Source organism: Haliotis asinina, chromosome 3, assembly GCF_037392515.1.
Source record: "Haliotis asinina isolate JCU_RB_2024 chromosome 3, JCU_Hal_asi_v2, whole genome shotgun sequence".
Taxonomy (NCBI): Eukaryota; Metazoa; Mollusca; class Gastropoda; order Lepetellida; family Haliotidae; genus Haliotis; species Haliotis asinina.
Window position 1 is genome coordinate 34,363,276 of NC_090282.1, and position 13,273 is coordinate 34,376,548.

The following is a 13,273-nucleotide window of genomic DNA, read 5'->3' on the forward strand; positions in this document are numbered from 1 at the left end:
TTAGTGTTGTTGTTTATTACATTCATTGTTATGTACCTCTTACATGCCTCTCAAAGACTGAAAGGATGTTTCGGCTCCACTGGGAACATGAATGTAATTAAGGAGTAGCTTAGTGGTTAAAACGCTTGCTCATCATGCAGAAGATCCGGGTTCGATTCCCTACATCTGTACAACGAGTGAAGTGTGCCGCCATGATACTGGCTATATATTGCTAAAATGCCTTCGGCAACACTCACAAGCAAAATGCTACTTTCACTTTGACTTCTGACACTTTAAAAATGGTCTGTTCGTAAAGATTCAAGTTGTATACATGTAGCTGCAACATAGATCCAAACGTTCGCAGACACAAATCTATGTCATGAACAATGACCATTCTCATTAGACGTATATTTGTTTCCAGTTTATCGTTTATCATGCTCTGTGTACAGAAAAAAATAACTCTGCATAACATTAATTGCCACACCACGAATAGACTACGCAAGAATAAGACATGCACAGAACCTGCTTGTGGGGATTAGAACTAGGTCCTACTTTTGACGTGTTCGTCACTGAGGGCACCCGACTAACAGCTGCGATGTGGTTGGTTATTAACTGATTCACCCCATGAGTGTGTGTGCATGTGCGGAACTTAGACCCAAAACAACAAGCGTACATGTGCATCGTGGATCATTTCATTAGTTCAACGATGATTATTATATTAACCAAACGCCAGATTCTTTTGGCAAACACTGATTCAGGGACAGCCCATGCATATTCGACAAATATTGAAAGACCGACAGCAGTCAGATATAATGAATAAACACTGATGGTGAGACTCCCCAGCTAGGCAGGTCATGCTTACGGCCTTTTGATAGAATCGGGTCATTCAATGATCTACTTTTGTCGTTTTTTCTCCTTTTCCATCAAAGAAAGTTTGAACCTGTTCTCCGTGATATTTGCACTAACAGCGACTAGAACTGGTAAAGTCACTGTGATCCTAGAAAATTATTGATGATATTCATGTGTAAAAAAATGTCATTTCAGACCGACCCATCGCTTTACAACGTGTTACTAAGTGCAACAAGCAGCTGTTGAGTCAGTGGGTGAACTGACTCAAAGAACGAGTGAATTAATGTTATACGCGAACTCCTGCAAGAAATAAAGCAAACTGTCTTTAGTTTCCCAAATGTCAGCGGCTGGCCCTTCAGGACAAAATACTGACAGCGACACGGGTAAAACCATTTTATCATGAACTACAACATTCCACTGGAACACAAGTCTAAACAAAGGAGACTGACACTCAAGAGAAGGATACAATGACGTTAAACAGGAGACGGTAGACGATTGGGGTATACGTGATTCAGCTAGGTTTGCTGTGTAAATTGCTGACATTCTGTTACAACATGCATGACCACTGACTTCAAATTATGTAATATGAGTCTTGTGTTGACATTTAAGACCTGTATAAATATACCACTTACCATACCACACGGGATACTTATGGCACAAATATTTATTTTTAAAAAGTAAGTATGATACTAATTGCCTCTCCCCAGGAAGCCAACAACAGTAAACAGTGTACGTGATTTCGTTGAATCTTGCATTGTGTTTTGATGGCTACACTATAAGGATCACATGCTAACATCTTACCAAATGGGGATTGGGTGGGTACAACGCTGTGTTCGTGGCTCGAAGTGTTTTGTTACGAATAGTCTGGTTGGGCTCCATAATGCTCACGTCTCTCTATTGAAGTTGCAATGTTGCTGATTCAGATATAGATCACGCACTTGTTATGCGTCTTTATAAACATTGCGTGAAATTAAATAAATACCTAACTAGATACCGCATGGTTATATTCAGATGGTTTCAGACTCGTGAAGGTCCCGGGGTAGAATGGGTCTTCAGCAACCCATGCTTGCCATAAAAGGCGACTATGCTTGTCGTAAGAGGCGACTACCGGGTGGTCAGGCTCGCTGACTTGGTTGACACAAGTCATCGCTTCCCAACTGCTCATGTTGTTGTCTGGTCCAGACTCAATTATTTACAGACCGCCGCCATATAGCTGGAATATTGCTGAGTGCGGTGTAAAACTAAACTCACTCACTCACTCACTCACTCACTCACTCACTCTTATGGTTTCAGACTCGTGAAGATCCGTGTAGGAAACCATGCTTGTCGTAAGAGACGTCTTGTCGGATCGGGTAGTCAGGCTCGCTGACTTGGTTGACACATGTCATCGGTTTCCAGTTGCATAGATCGGTGCTCGTGTTGTTGATCACTGGATTGTCTCGTCCAGAATCGGTTAGTTACAGCGGAAATACTGATGAGTGCGGCGCAAATATAAACTCACTCACTCTCACATATCAATAGGTAATATGTATTCTTAATTGGCAAGCCTCCAGAAAAGATATAGTGAGTGGATGGGTTTAGTTTTACGCCGCTTTAGTTAAAGCATCCCCTCATGACACCCAAGACCCGGGTTCGATTACCGACGCGGAACAATGTGTCAAGGCCATTTCTTCTTTTCCCTGCCGTGATATTGCTGAAATATTGCTAAAAGTGGCGTAAAACGGAATTCGTTCGCTCGCTCACTCACTCACTCGAGTATCTCAATTCACCATGTGGCGCACCTTATGTCACCTGTAAGAACGAATGTATTGTAACATGGGCCCATGATCTCGTTTACTGAATAAACATTTCTCTCACTTTAATTGCTTCATCTCTTAAGCGATACCCATCCCCCTAAAGAGACTAGTAAATGTCGTGTTCCACTTTCAAACGATGCATCGCAGTTCTATGTCTAATCCTGTCTCGTAAATTGCCAAAGTAACTGAATTAGACGAGACAGGAAGGCGTTCATCTGTGCACTTATAGCGTAGTCACTTTTTGAGAGTCATTCATAAACACATGTGCATGATAAAGTCAACTGTTCATTTAACTCGCTTTGAGCAGATTTCTGGTAGATACGGAAAGGGTTCTATCGCCTTTATTTGAATATTTGAATCAGAATTATTTTAGAACATTTCCAGTGGCTCTTCAGACGTTGTCGATAACATATCTTAGAATGTGATTCCTTGAATGATGATCCTCTGCAAAACATGTGACATTAAAATTCAACGTTGCTAAATCAAATTTTAAATTCGAGTGCACAGGTTTACATTAATCATTCACCGTCAATACACCGCCAGTCCTGTACAAATATTGTCTCTGGTCCCGAAAGAGGGCAATGTATTGTTCTTGTGTGACTGCAGTCAAAAATATGCTCTACATTTCCGACTGAAAGTGCTTTGGAAACATGTGGCCCTCACTGACGTTTGGCTAAAGCCAAGACTGCCGTGTTCGCAACAGTCTGTCTGCAGGAATATAAAAAAATACAAAACAACGCTTTCTTCCATTATACTACGATCAGACACGTGCCAGTGGAAATGGGGCCGATGACGTTATGGTTGGTATGGAAACACATTGTTTGATTATATTCCCTCCCAAGTTTTGATGTTACGGATCACGATATTTACTGTTAAAGATAAGTAGCGTGAGCAGTTTTGAACCAGTTCACCTCCAAGATCGCTACCTTCTATAGACAATGTCACAAAGATTTTCATATGGTTTACTAAGTAAGATTCCAGATGATAAGACTGGGCTAAATAATTTACTGTTCTATATAAACAGCGTATCTCCCTTAACATTTGCACCCATAAAAGATAAGTCAGAAGTTCAGTATCCAGTTAACCCCCTTGCACATCTGTAGACGTAGACCTTCTCATCAAGGTCACAATTTCTGTTTTATGTTCAGGATCAGTGACAACCTACGAAACATTAAGCATTGTTTACACGCCCAAAATCGCTCTCGAAATAGTTTGGAAATGGTTTAATCCTCACACATGATTAGATTCTGTAACCTGGGATTATTATTCTTACTTACATCAAAACGAGGCCAGTCCCTCTTACACCCTGTCGCGAGCTTATATCCACCACGCCCTGTTCGGAATTTGTTGATACCACACCCTCTGGGGCGTATATTGCAGCGCCCGTGGAGTAAGATTTTAACTCATTTGATGTCAAGTGAGTTATAACGCGGTAGCGCAATCCTTGATACGGCGTAATCAGCATTTCAAAAACTCGGTTTATTTCACGGAGAGCTGGGCTACCTCTTATCACAGGATACGATTAATGGGCCACACGAAATCCACAGTAGCTGACTAGTCGTTACAACCGCCAGCATTCATCCCCTCCCTGTTAATTAGTTCATGTCGGTTTGGATTTTTAAGGTCCCGATCCGGAAAATGTTCGTAATGTTTCGACATGTCGTAACTCTATATTTTATCATACATATACACTTACGAATGTCGTAGTCCTATGAACGTTTTGTGGATCGGCGCCCAGGACTTTACGATCCCGTGTTGACAGTACACGAAGACTGAATAATGCCCAACATTCGGTCCTGTTTTAGTCAGGTGAAATAGGGGTGGTGTGTTTTTGTGTGCCCGTGCGTGTATGTGTGTGCGAATGGTACCAGTCGTGAATATTGCAATTTTAATATTGCTTCAATATCGAATAGGTTTAGCGTTGCACTGCTGTCCATACCTTATCCACATTTGCGAGATTCGTACCATCACCTCAGTGAATGTATAACGGCTTACATACCAAGAAATATACAATGGGTCGTCGCATTTGGTTTCGTAGATGCTACAGATGTAAACACAGACGCAGCATTAAATACAACTGCAACTGCAACTCCAACTGCAACTGCAACTGCAACTGCAGCTACAACCACAGCCGCAACATCTACAAGCACAGACACAATATGACAACTGCATACTCACAGACACAATATGACAACTGCATACCCACAGACACAATATAACAACTGCATACTCACACATTTAGACAAATTCACACACACAAACACGAGACACACACACACACACACACACTCTCTCTCTCTCTCTCACACACACACACACACACACACACACACACACACACACACTATGCATCAGCGGCAACCACCAGCTAGGTACACAGCCACATACACAGATATCACAGATGCAACTTAAAACACATACAAACATTAAAGTCTTCAGTCATCAATCCAGGCCACTATTTGATTGTTTGTGTCTCGCAGGACACAAACATAATGAGCTGAGACAGTTTACATGAAAGAACTCTTGATAGCTTCACATGTACGATGTGTGAAGCATACACATAGATGTGCCCAGTCAATGCATAGAGTTGCATCCGGTGGACACCCCTAGAAACCTATCATCGTGACTTAGAATTTCAAAATGATTATGTTTCTATGTTTGTCACACCAAACCAGTGCTCATTATATCGATTCATATTTTACACATTTAAAGTGAGTTTCCATGGCTTATGTCCCTTGCAAATATGACGTCACTCGTGTCAATTGATAAAACAGTGACGTCACTAGGCCAATTTACATGGTGCAGGTGTGAGATTCTTGTGTCTCGATATGCAGCCTACTGTTTTGTCCCTCAATGTGTCAGTATTTGTGTACCGCCCAGTGCAGCTGTAATGATTTTAAAAACGTCAACATTTAAAAATGAAATTTTATACTGTTCATATTTTTGTGTATAGTGTCACCATACTGTATAACCTTCAAATTCAGTCAGATGTCTCTCCAACAGTCTCTTCTTTCAACAAATACGAACGTAGATACACACCTCGTCAGCGATACATTTCTATTGAAATCGTAAAACACATGTCTCTCCTCTTCACCTCTCACTTTGATGTTGACAAAGAAACATATCCAAAAATACATCACGAGTATAAGTGATAAAGTGACCATTCTAAAACGTCGGTGTGCGTAGAATCGCATTCAAACTGAATGTTTTCGACGATACACAAATGCGGACGATACGACTTTGCGCCGTATTGCAGAGTGTTACAAAATCACGTCACACGCAGCGTTTGAAATTAACGTTCGTCCTTAGGCCAGTAGCCGACTGAAAACCACACGGACCAACAGCTTTTGTTTTCTGCAGGCCTTATGGACCACAGCATTTTTCATCCTCAATAAGAAAGAGTATTATCCCCAATAAGTTAGAGCAGTTTTGTCCATTTCAAAATATAAGACCTACACATTCGGATCAGGACCCACAACCTTTTATCATTCTGGGTCCTTAGGATCTGCAGCTTCTCGGGGTTGAGGACAAACACTGGTCACATGTATGTCGGATTGCCATGTCAGTGTCAAAGGTCATAAAGTATTTTTTAAACTCAAAGTCTTTAACTGAATCCCCTAATTACCCTTATATATTGCAAAAGAATTACAGTCGATACCAAGTATTGCAGTGAAATGCATCATGCGTGGAAATAAAAAGTTAAGATGCACCTGTTTGAAATGTGCTGGGAAAGAACACCTGTTTGAAATGTGCTGGGAAAGAACACTTGTTTGAAATGTGCTCGGAAAGAACACCTGTTTGAAATGTGCTGGGAAAGAACACCTGTTTGAAATGTGCTGGGAAAGAACACTTGTTTGAAATGTGCTCGGAAAGAACACTTGTATATAAGGCAAGGTTCAGATTTCACATTGCGTATCATTTTCTCGTATTGTAATAGCCCATATTCCTACTAGTTGCATACACTTGTCTGGTATGAGATTGCGCATGGAAAGAGTATCGAATAACTAAATAGGGAAATAAGAATAGATATCTGTGTGTCAATGATTTGTATACATCCAGCTTAGTTTTAGTATTTAGTTTCCGTCAAACGCCAGATAATTAACGGTAAGTACCACACCAACGGTACTTCACCCACGGTATCTTGTAATTGACTACCCTTGGTTAGAAAAGAAAACAAACAGAATGTTTGCTTACAACTCACAACTGAGCACATTCGATCCCTGAATTAAAGAAAGTCTTCTTCCTACTATCCCGCGTATCAGTGCCGGTTTAGTTTGTGAACGTCACTTGCCGATGGTCACAGTGTGGCAAATTGTGCAAGCCAATCGGACTAGCTGTGCCCGAAAGTTACTAGCGTACACAATAATTCACTAGCCCGGAATTTGAATGTAGACATGGGTTTCTTTATTAAGCTGCTAATATGTTGAGTATTTTATCAGCCCTTCTTCTTGCATGATTTAAAAGTTTATCTTAACTTAACAAGTCGGAGAGAGTGATAAATGTCCTCAAGATAATTCACTCGCCAATCCGGCCAGTGACTGTTCATATTGATTTACTAGAACAACTGGATTTTCACTAGACACGGGCTAGGGAGCAAATTGTTATGTCGAACACTGGACGGTGATATCATACGTAAGTCAACACTGTGGTGAGCATTATGAATGAAATCGACCTGACCTCCATACACTACACCCTATTACATGGGGTTAATTTCCGTGTTTGTTGCTTTGGGACTAGACAGGATACAGGTCAAACAGTTGGCACTACTAATCTGTGGGGTGTACTGCTTTTAATGTGAAAAAATAGGCATCATATATGTAGAAAGAATTTTACATGATTGGCTTAGTTAGATTATTCAAGGTACGGTTTTATTACTTCAGAGTGAGTGGTGACTGAGTATTTTACTACACCTTCTGTCAATATAGGAGTGGTCACAGAGTCAAGGGAGGCTACTCTTCCTGGCCTCCGGTACACAATTTATGGTCACGCGTCGGGGTCTGTTAGCGATTCCTGTGTAATTCACTGTCCAGATGAAGAAAACAGGCACTGTATCGTTGTTTGCCTTTAACATCTCAATCCATATTACCCTGTTCTATGTCTGGTGTGTACACCAATGCATCACTGCACACACGGCGCCGTCTTACTTTAAGCAGAGACCATGTTTTTAGGTCTGACCCTGAGGAGAAACTGTAAGTTTGTCCGTGTGTAGCTGAATTGTGCTTTTCTTGTTTACATGCATTTGTTTAAATGATCTAGCCCCTAAATTGATTTTTCCAAATCTAGTTAAAATTTTCTCTCGAATAAGTGTAATCAAATGAAAATACCATATAGCCACTTTAGTCCTCCGCTTTTCATCAGCCCCGTGATAGCTCAGTTGGTAGAGCGGAGGACTGTAGAGGTTACCTTGGACATCCTTAGGTCGGTGGTTCAAATCCGCCTCGCGGGAACTTTTTACACTTTTTTAATCATTACACGAATTATTGGAAGTGTTAATTACAATTTAGTGCGTATTTCTACATGAAAAAAAAACAGAAAATATTTGTAGTTGAATTCTAATAAACTGGTTAAACCCGTGATCATGTAAATATTTGTTTGCTGCTGCTTGTCTAGTTAACAAACCGCCTCCATACAGCTGGAATATTACTGCGTAAAACTAAACTCACTCACTCACTCACTCACTCACTCACTCACTCACTCACTCTCACTCACTCACTCACTCACTCACTCACTCACTCTCACTCTCACTCACTCACTCACTCACTCACTCACAAAAGTGACACAGGCCGCCGCTAGAATAATTACTAATACGTATTTCTGCAATAGTTTCCACATATCGGCGAGTCAACATGCTCACATTTCATCGTGAAATGTGAATCTTAATAACACAATACAGTTAATTCTGCAACGCATATAATGTAAGTCAGTTTTGCTACAATGTGCTACAATGTGCCACATGAATATCTAGTATGTGTAGTGATAGGGTTGAAGGAGTCGTTGTCAGAACATGTACCACAGACATTTACCCCATGTACGTTTCCATATACAGAAATGTACCCTAACAAAGTCAAACTACAGGAACGTACCCGTTACCCTAAACGTTGAAGGAATGCTTATCCCGCAACCCAGAACCAACCCCGGAAGTTATTGGTCCCATTCAACTAATTTGGTGGTATGACTTTTCTGTTTTTATATGTTTTCTATATAAAACTCATTTGTACTTTGTACTTAAAATGCTATGTATTCAGGCTTGGTGACGCCACTACATGGCTGGAATAATGCGGATGTGATTTAAATCTCAACTAAACTCAACTCAATAGCGAGTGGTATTTCTGCAGCGAAATATTTGTTACTGTGTATAGCTCCATTCTTCCTTAACGCAACCATATATCTGATGCAACAATATGACAGTTCCGATCAAAAAACGGCACAATGCAGAACCGACCTGTCCTAGGGTACATTTCTGTATTCAGAATTTGGCATAGGTACGTTTCTGTATACAGAAATCTGGGTACATATCTGTAGTATCCGTTCAGCGGTGTTACGGGGTTCAGTGTCAAAGAAACAGAACGACTGTTATATTATGATAGGGGGAATTAAAAGCGATACTGTTTATTAAGTGTAAACGTACCCACGTGTTCATGTATGTGTCGCGCGCATGTCACAGTACGCAACAGTATCATGTAGGATTTCTGGGTCGATGGAAATCAGGCGGTATGGGAGGGGTCGAGGGGGTTGACTTGACTCTCAGGCTATCAGGTAGCAGACCGACCTTTGTGAGCAAAGATTTATTGCTCATGCCATATGTTGCACAGAAACGTAGGCATATTCAAACATAACGCATCATGCTGTTTTAAATGTTGACAAATACTTCAGGTGCGCTTGACTAAAAACTTGACTATGTGGTTATTTGTGTGCATGTTAACAGTATTGATCAATTTGTAAAACTACAAAGTCCACAACGATAACTACTGTCTTCGTCATTAAATTTCTTTGACTGTGCAAATTTGTCTTCAGACCTTCAAAACTTGACACCATGCATATACGTTTAACAGGCTACAGAATTATGAACACCACAAGTGTATAGTTTAACTGTAAAACCGTGTTCATACATATTGTAAACATTATACCGAAACCATACAGTGAAGCAGACTGAAGTTGTGAACTTATACCCAATTCAAAAAAATAAATAAAAAGGGAGGACAAGATCACCTACGCCTGCGTTAGAACGTCTCTATAATCACTGCCCAGGAAAATAGCACTGTGTCCGACAGTAACTGTGCAGATGTTTAACTAGGTTGGAGAACAAGAACACCAACACCTTTGGAAGACTCTGTAGTCAATGCTCAGTCCTTGAGGGTGAAGAGCACTATTTCATGTATTGTACTAAATATTCAGAAGCTAGGTGCTACTTATTTAATTCCCTTTCATCTCAAAATAATGAATTTCAAAGTCTTACAACAGAAAACATTAGCCTCATGTTTAGCAATAATCAACCAAATAGAAGAGAAATAATTTGTTACCACATGTGTAACTTCAAACAAATATAGAAGATTTCTTGACTGCCTTGGGCTATTATTATACACATTATATTATATGTCTTGTTACAGTCATGATATATCTTGTTTATATCGCATGTAGAATATTATCCTCCTGATTTATGAAATTGTTGTGATAAAGATCATCTATGTGTATTTCAATATCTTGGTACCTTTTACGCTTGTAGTTGCAGTTTATAGAATATTGTCACTGTTCCTTCAAGGAATGATGTGCAGTAAAATATCTTTTCTCATCTGTGTGATGCTCTTTATTTGATATACCATTCAATAAACATAGGTAATATTGGATTTACAAAGTTGATGAAATGCACGCGATGAAGCCAAGGAAGAAACAGATGATGAAGAGAAATTAAGGGAAAATTACTATTTCCATTCTGTTGGAAATATTTCACCTGTATGAATACATATTTAATTTAGTTTTTCTCACATGCACTGGCGTCTTAAATTATACCTAAAACAAATATTATAAACAACATGTTCTTTATTTTTATTGATGTTTTGTACTATTCTTATACTGACATATTATATACGTTTGTACAGTGTACAGAATATTGTACGTTTCTGCATGGAATGTTCACTAACTGTATGTACTATATTGTGTTTTGTATATGATTGCTAATAGTGGCATGCGTTTATATAGTTTATATAGGTTTGATTGATAACTAATAATGAAGACAATACAATGCACAACACAAAAGCTACATCAAATAAGAGTACTTTAGTACAGGTCCATTGTTGTGCATCTAGCTATTGGACCCCATGTGTAGCTGCTCTAAGCCCATAAAGTACAGCCCCCGTTCACAGGTAAAAACGCCCTTTGAGTGGAAAGCACTGTTGGCATGGTGATGCTCATTGACCGGAAAACTGCCGGTTGATATGACCGGACCAAACTCCTCTGACCGCCAGTTACCTCAAAAACTGACCAATCAGCTTTCAGTGACAGCATGCCCACTAGCCACGGTGTCAGCACTGGGGCATTGGTGCTGCGTTTTGGATATGCTGACGAACTGTCGAGAACATTTCTTGATACGTTTTAAGTACACGGGATTGTGCTAGCGTCACTATGGTTAGCGTGTTAACGATTGCATCTTATTCACCGAAGAATAGTTTCACGTTTTTTTCCCATAATGATTCTATGGTTTCATGATCAAATAGCTATAACTGACATAAGAAAGGAAGGTATATACAATAACTACTATCTCAGCTTAGCTTAGCCTATCTTATTTTATGTTTACAAACGATAATCGATTCCGGTTATCAGTAGACAGTATGTCACCATGGCTACGGGGTTTTGTAACGCAAAATAACTGCCATGAAGGTATATACTGTTATTGGCGTGGTCTTAACAGGATAGATAGATAGATAGATAGATAGATAGATAGATAGATAGATAGATAGATAGATAGATAGATAGATAGATAGATAGATAGATAGATAGATAGATATGCGCTTTGATCCTAGGGGATCTTGTTTATGTTACAAGTCCCTCTGAGCGTGACTGCGGATTAACTCCTAAAAACCATGATAATGGTAGCCAAACCAGCTAACTGTGACCACCAGCTAGACGGAGTTCTGCTCAAATAAATACAATAAAAATAGATATATATTTTGTGTATTTAAACAGTTTAAATGTTTGTCTGCTAATGCACGGGAATGCTACTGACTTGCATTTTTCATCGACATGTAGTTCTCCTCCTGAGGATCGCTCATTAAATACTATTAAACCTGGCATACGGTTCATTCATTATAATCTGTATCATGACCGGGCTGTTCTAAACTGTGATTTGCATCAGGTGACCAAAATATATGTCAATGCTATAATCTAATTTTAAAAAATCGGAAACATTTAATGTACACTGTACTCATTTGAATGTGTGGATTTGTATTCTGAAGCCCTTACACCATTCTAATATTATTACTATTTTAATTCATTTCCTACTCCAACATCTAACCAATGATAGCGGAACCCTTGAGGGTCTAGGTTAGAACTGATCTTCAGTAACCCAGTAAGAGGCGGCTAACGGGATCGAATGGTCAGGGTCGCTGACTTGGTTGGCACATGTCATCGGTTCCCAATTGTGTAGATAGATGCTCATGCTGTTAATCGCTGGATTATCTGGTCCAAGCACGATTATCTGCATACCGCCGCCATATAGCTGGAATATTTCTAAATTAACTCACTCGCTCCATCGCTCCATCGCTCCATCGCTCCATCGCTCCATTATATGGGTATTGGTGTTTGCCGGTTCTTGTGGATTGCCATGCAGCGTTTACATACAGATGGACAGAGCGAACAAGACAGAGGAAGACGGTACGTCACTGATGACTCACTCACGAAAATATAGATTTTGTGTTCAAACTTGCAGACAGTAAATGGAGGAAAGAGTGAGTGAGCGTCATTGCTCAATGGTCACAGTTGTATAATATATATAGTCTAACGCTGTGATGGGAAGATCGAATCTCCCGTGTTTGTATTGTTCATATGGCGAAGAGGTAGATTTAGTTGTCGTTATGGAGGAGCACACAGAATCCAAAATCAGAGAAGTAATCAATCGACATCGGTCACCATGACATGGTGATGGGAAGATCGAATCTCCCTTGTTTGTATAATTCATATGGCGAAGAGGTGGATTTAGTTACAACTCTGTTACAACATATATGTTTATTTATGTAACAGAGGAAATAGCACAGAAAGACGACACGGACGGAACTGTCAGAGAAGATGAGGAAAAAGAAGATGGGTAAACCCAAATCTTAGTTTTCTGCATAGGCTGTAGTGAATAAGGACTAAAGCTCTTCTTCCGTTTGCTAAGGCAGTATAATTAACTGTTTAATATTAACAGTTTGTAACAAACCTACATAGACGTAAACAAAACACGCATCTATCCGCTTTCAAACAGCGTTTCAAAAATCTTGTTGACCCTAACGCTTTTTCATAAATTGCTTGTTAACGGCGTTGACTTATGCACCGAAACCTTGCAACGTTTTCAATAAAGAAGTTCCCGACAGGTATTGTTGGGCTTCTTGATTTAGATACTAGTATACGAATTACAGGAAAGCTATTCATTTTTAACGAAAGTCGGAGAAAATTTC

The 13,273-nt window shown here is 39.8% G+C and overlaps 1 non-coding gene across 1 annotated transcript; it reads left to right on the forward strand.

Annotated features, from left to right (window-relative positions):
* The first annotated feature begins 7,983 nt into the window (after nucleotides 1-7,983).
* Trnay-gua (transfer RNA tyrosine (anticodon GUA)) lies at nucleotides 7,984-8,070 on the forward strand. Its single transcript is given in 2 exon segments — nucleotides 7,984-8,020; nucleotides 8,035-8,070. It is a non-coding gene; the product is annotated as a tRNA-Tyr (tRNA).
* Nucleotides 8,071-13,273: the final 5,203 nt, after the last annotated feature.